Here is a 6,000-nt window from a genome sequence, read left to right as displayed (position 1 = left end):
AAAACTGTGCCCTGCCTGTGCCCCTACCCTTGGAGGTTGTGGGGGAGAACCCTGGGTGGGTAGTACCTCAGCTAATTTACCTTGACTCTAGTGTAAGTCAAGGTAAGGTCTAGTGTAAGGGTCCTTGTCTCCACACATCTCCCAGGCCATGATGGGTGGAGTCCTAGTGGGTGAAGTGGCATTCTTGGAGGTGGTGTTGGCACCCCAGCAGGCGATTGCCACAGGTTATGGCTGTTACCAGTGGAGGCACCCCTAGAGATGCTCTTGCATGGCTGCTTCTGGGAACTGCAGCCTACATGGGACTTTGGCTCTGAGAGATCCTGAAAGAGACAGGGTGAGCACAAGGCATGTAGAAATTTGAGTCCATAAACACAGGGGCTCTGTTGGCAGCTTTGACACAGGAGAGCCTGCTTGGTATAGACGGTGGATGCAGGGGCTAGTGTGGGGCTGGGAAAAGTGTGGGGAAACAGGGTGTCCTTTCGTTTGTTTGGTCAAGTTTGCCAAAATCACTAAATGTCTTCCTGTCATGGCATTAGTGGCATTATTTTCACTGATAAAAATGAGGGCAAATATTTATGTAGTATTTGTCCTATGCCAAACACAGTTCTCAACTCATTTGAGTTATTATAATTATCATCACCAGTCCCATTATATAGATGAGGAAACTAAGACCCAAAGATTAAAGTTCAAGTAGCAGAGCCACAGTCTCAACTCTGCCAGCCTGACACTAAGAGTCCACACTTATAAACACTACCTCTCTTCTTCAGTTTACACTAAAAATAATTGTGTGTGTGTGTGTGTATGACTTACTTGGTCACAGAGATCTATAATATATAGAAAACTGTAATACTATGGCTTAGAAACATTGTGAATGAAATTGCTATCAGTTCAACAGAAGCAGAGATATGAGTCAGCACCATGAACAATATTGCTGATGTGGAGAAATTATCTGCCCATTGAAATTCCAATTAACCTAATGATTATTAAATTATTGGATACAGCATTGGAAAAGTTCCACGTGTATTCCTGTGTCAACCATGGCTTGGAGGGGGGAGGCATTGTTTACCTGGTAACAGCATATCAAACAAGAGATCAGCAACAATTTTTAAAGACTGACAACTGATTTGAATAGTATTAGAAACGGATGAAATACTGCTTAAAACTTACATATATGCTTCTGGTTAGGGAATACTGGGAAGTAAATGTTTTAAATTTAGATGATGATTAATTACTTACAGGTTTTTAAATATTTTGGTTATCACCTCAGCTTTGCTTATTCAATTCTCCATTATGTACCTTTGAGCCACACCTATTAGCTGGGAAAAAAGATGAGCTCTCAGACTTAGTACTGCTTTGTCAAGCTGCATCCCTTTCCTGCCTCAAGTTTGCTCCTGATTTGGCTCACACTTTTTCTTTTGAGAGAGGAGGTAGATTTCTGCTTTACTGGTAAAGGATGTCCTCATAATTGAGTGGGAATGTGGGCAAGGTAGCTGTTGCTTCCTTCTGTCAACCCAAGTAATTGAGCTGTCATATTTAAAGTTTTATTGGTTAAGATTCAAGTTAGGACTGGAGCCCTTCTTTTGCAATTCCTTTAGGGCCACATGTGGAAGACAGCAAATAGGAAACTCAGTGATGAGTTCTGAATAAGACTGTGAGAAATCCAAAGTCAGCAGTCCCTGTGGTCTCAAGAAACACTAAAGGAAAGAGTTAAACACTTAAAACCAGAAAGGAAACACAAAGCACTTCCATTTAGTGTATAAAAACCAGTTCAGAAGTATGTGACAATCCAGGCAAAGCATTACAATTTCTAGCCAGTCCAGTCACGATTCTCTGGCAAACTGCACAGTCATGGTTGTGATGCATTGGGATGAGAGGTGCTATATAAATGTCAAATGTTACATAAATGTCAGGAATGATTATTGTTTGTTGTGCGTGTGTTAGTTACTCAGTCGTGTCCGACTCTGTGACCCCACGGACTATAGCTCTCCAGATTCTTTCATTCATGGGATTTTCCAGGCAAGAATACTGGAGTGGGTTGCCATTTCCTTCTCCCGGAGATCTTGCCAACCCAGGGATCGAACCTGGGTCTCGCACATTGCAGGCAGACTCTTTATCTCTGAGCCACCAGGGAAGCTCAATTGTTTGTTAACAGGGGCTAAACTGTTCCTAAGCAAAGCTCCAATCTTTAGCAAAGGTTCTAACCCACAATAACCCATGAGAAGGGAAAACAACCTTGGTTCTAGAAAAGAGCCCAGTTGGGATCTGAGGTTTGAAAACAGGGGTTGGGATGGTGCCAGTGCCACCACTTACTCAAGCAGCTTCAGGCAAGCTACCTAACCTTCTGGAGTTTGCCTTAGCTCAATGGCAACCCACTCCAGTACTCTTGCCTGGAGAATCCCAGGGATGGGGGAGCCTGGTTGGCTTCCATCTATGGGATGGCACAGAGTCGGACACGACTGAAGCGACTTAGCAGCAGCACCTGTAAAATAGGGATAATGACAACGCTCACCCTCCTTGTGCTGCTTGTTGTGAGAATCAAGGGAGTTCCACGTAGGTGTGAAGGCTTTGTACAATGTGAGCTGCTGCACGGATGACAGTGGTGGTCTGGGATGGCTAGGATCCGCTGGAAATTACTCTATGCCTTCTCTTTGAGTCTGGCTCACTGAGAGAACATCTGAATGGAAGTCAAGCTGAGGGATAGTGATGGTGAGGGTGTCTTGGCTGATGCTGAAAGCTCCAGGCTCCTTCTTTCACGGAGCTGTGGGGAAGACACTGCAGACCAGGGGCTCTTTCCCTACCTTTGGCTCCTGCTGTACCACTTGTCAGCCGGGGAGCTTGGGCAAGTTACAGACGAGGCTCTGGAAGTGATCGCCAACGGCCCTTCCGGCTCTGACGCTGAGTCTAAATCAGGCTCATCACTTGGCTCCAGCCGTGATACACCTTTCCCTTCCAGGAGCAACTCTTTTTCCAGCTCTCAGACTCGAGAAGCAGGGGTCTTGGAAAGGGTGGGGGCAGTGTATTCCACATGAGTGTGCACAATAAAGAAGTTATTCCCTTGGAAGTGAGCTGGAGAGGGGCGGGGGCGGGAGGTGAAAAGGGGTGTCCACTGAGTGCTCTGAAAAGCCAGGATGCAGGGAACACTGTAATGAGGTCACGACTGTCGCAGCAAAACGGAGCTGGACATCTGCTGGTGGGGGAAGGGAGAGCCTCCCGCATTTCTGTTCGGAGAAAGTCTCTTCCCTGCACTCTTCGGCACCCCTCCCCACCTCGCCCCATCCCCACACCTTTTAAATGCTACCAGGCCCTACTCACGGGAGAGCCCGTGTCCTTGCCTCCTCCGTGGTCCTTTCTGAAACCTTGAGGATTGTTTCCAAGCTGACTCACACTACTAATGTCAGGGAGCCGTGTCACACGGCGCTGGGCTCTGCAAGCTGTTGCTTGCGCGGTCGCCGCTGCCGCCGCCGCTTCCCCGCGGGTGCACCAGGGTCCGCTCGTGGGGCGGGGGCGGGGCGGGGCCGGGGCGGAGCCCGCCCCCTCGGCGCGACGGCCCCGCCCCTCCCTTCCTCCCTCCCTCCCCCACGGACCGCAATGATTTAGAAGTTCAGGAATCCCACGTGACGTCACCGGGGGGGTGATGTAATGCACTCTAAATAGAATGTATTGTAATCTTTGCTCAGTCCAACGTGGTCCCTTCACCCGGGCTCCGCTCTTGCCTTCTCCACACTTGTTTGGTAAGTTCCTAAAAATACGGCTAGGCCACTTCTGGGGCTTTTGCATTTAGTCACTTTTGTTGCACTTGCCGCGGGAACCGTCTCGAGAGCGTACTTGTTTGCAGGGGTGGTTCTCGGCAGCAGCCGCGAGGTTACTTGGTCCAGTGGGCAGGTCGCAGGGCAAGGAGTAGGGAAGATGCGATGCATTTTCTTTTTGGAGGATGATCTGTGTTTGTAAACACTTTGACGGACCAGAGGGAAGTCAGGCCCCAAATACTGGTGGACTGTGGAATCAGCCGTGTCCTGAGGCTACCCCAGAGACCCCACGCCGTGTCCGTCCCGGAGCGCGTCTTGGTGGCCGCCGCGCCGTGCGACTGGAGGGATGCTAACGTGGAGCGAGCGCCGTGTCCGCCCCGGCGTGCGTGCGTGTGTAGGAGCGCGCGTGTGTTTCCCTGACACGGGGAACAGTTATGAATCGGGGGTGTGTGTTTGCCTCCAGAGACCTGGCAAGGTGCGGAACCCTTCAGAAGTGCGGTCAAGCGGCGGCAGAGGCGGCAGCAGCGGAGACGGCGAGACAGGAACCTCCCCCCCGCGTCCCCAACTTCCCGGTGATGCGGCGGAATCCCCGGAGAAAGTTTGCAAACTTCCAGCGGGCGCGGCGAGGACGCCGGGTCACCTAGGGGGCGGACCGGCGGGCGCACTGGGGGCTAGCTTCCTCCCGGGCCCCAAGCCTGCTGCTGCCACCTCTTGCAGGGCTGCCCACCGCAGGTGGTGGGCGCGCGCGCCGGGGAATGAGGGGGCATCGCTCTCGGGGGGCACTTGCCTTTCACTGCAGGCGTGGAATGCTCGACAGTGGCGAGGCTCTCCTTGTCTTCACTCCTACAGCCACCTCCTGCCTCTGTCCGGTTCTCACTGGCATCATTACCTCTTCCCCGCCGCTGCCCCAAATGACAGCTCCCGCCTTCGACGCGGCTGTAGTTCTCAGAACACCGCGGCGGAGCCTTCCTCGCCACCAGATTCTACACGGAATAGCTCAAAACTTTTCACGACGTTCTTAGAGGGGCAAGACTCGCGAAGGAACCAAGGAGATGTTTTTCCTGGCGGCTGCATCCCTCTTTTCCTTTGCCATAGATTTATTTCGGGGGTGGGGGGTGAGTATCTGGTAGATAAAGATCTTGTCCACCCCAACTTTCCCTGAACAAGTGCCGCCCCCACTTGAGACTTGTTCAAGGCCGGGAACTGAAGTGGGCTACTTGTATATTTCGTTGTCAGAGTCTACAGAGGGTTTGGTTTTTATTTTTCCCTCCTTCTCTGACATGTGTCAAGGAATAAAGGCTGGATACAGGTCCATTACGTCATTCTGCAGACCAATAAGTGTTTGATTAACAGCTTCAGATACTCAAGGGTTGGGGGCCTTAGAAGTGCTGACAAGGCAAGGCTTTCCATCCCCAACCCCCAACATACTTGTACAATCGCTGATTCCCTGAGCATCGTTATTGCCCTCTCCTCCCGGATCCCTCCTTCTCCACCCGCTCAACCGCCCACACCGTTATCACTCTGGCCCCGCCTCCGCCTTTGACTGCTTTCCCTGGGGCGATCACAGTCCCTGGAGTGTGGGTAAGAGCTTCTGGTGGCCCAGGGAGCGCAGTACCTGATCGACGCACACACAATCTGCTCTTTTCTATTATTTAAGAAAGGCACCAGTGAACCCTCTTCTCCAGGGCAAACTGCTCAACTCTGATAGAAAAGGCGTCTCAGGAAATGTTTAGAGACACTCTGATAGTACTGTGTCCCTGTGGTGACTTAGGAAAACAACACACTCATTGCAAGCAAAGTTCTTAACTTTACAGAGCGCATTCCTCAGACAGACCGGTTATCCGAAGAGGGATGGCTGAGAATGCCGACTAAATCAAATTTAGCTGGAAAGCTCGAGATTAAACGTTTTATTTCCAAAGTGAGGGAATGTAAGTCGTTGAACTCAAAATATCTTACAATAAAGTGGTGCATGTGTTACTTTTTTTCTCTTAACATTAACTTTCTGTATTTCAATAGAAAGTTAAATACATAAGTCATTGAATTGAGTCAGAATCCCCGTAACTGGCAGTTGAATAAAAATACTGTATATGACATGTTTAAGGGATAAAAGTAAAAAGAACTCCGGGTGGGGGTGGGGCTGGGGCTGCAGTGTGTAGCAGAAATTAAATAAAAGATTTCTTAACAGGCTTTTGAACAGAGCGGGTGCAGAAGAGCTGAGTGCTCTCTGATTTGAAGCTGGTGAAAGCTAAATAAA

At 50.1% G+C, this 6,000-nt stretch overlaps 1 protein-coding gene across 4 annotated transcripts in view; it reads left to right on the top strand.

The window, feature by feature from the left end:
* The first annotated feature begins 3,675 nt into the window (after positions 1-3,675).
* The window catches only part of CREB5 (cAMP responsive element binding protein 5), a 438,005-nt gene continuing 435,680 nt past the window's right edge, over positions 3,676-6,000 (top strand). For all 4 annotated transcript variants that reach the window (XM_024990748.2, XM_059885640.1, XM_024990747.2 and 1 more), the window contains exon 1: positions 3,676-3,731. The gene's annotated coding sequence lies outside the window, so the exon portion shown is untranslated. The remainder of the gene's footprint in view (positions 3,732-6,000) is intronic.

Source organism: Bos taurus, chromosome 4, assembly GCF_002263795.3.
Source record: "Bos taurus isolate L1 Dominette 01449 registration number 42190680 breed Hereford chromosome 4, ARS-UCD2.0, whole genome shotgun sequence".
Classification (NCBI taxonomy): domain Eukaryota; kingdom Metazoa; phylum Chordata; class Mammalia; order Artiodactyla; family Bovidae; genus Bos; species Bos taurus.
The sequence above is the reverse complement of the archived record's forward strand: the minus strand, read 5'-3'. Positions and strand labels throughout refer to the sequence as shown.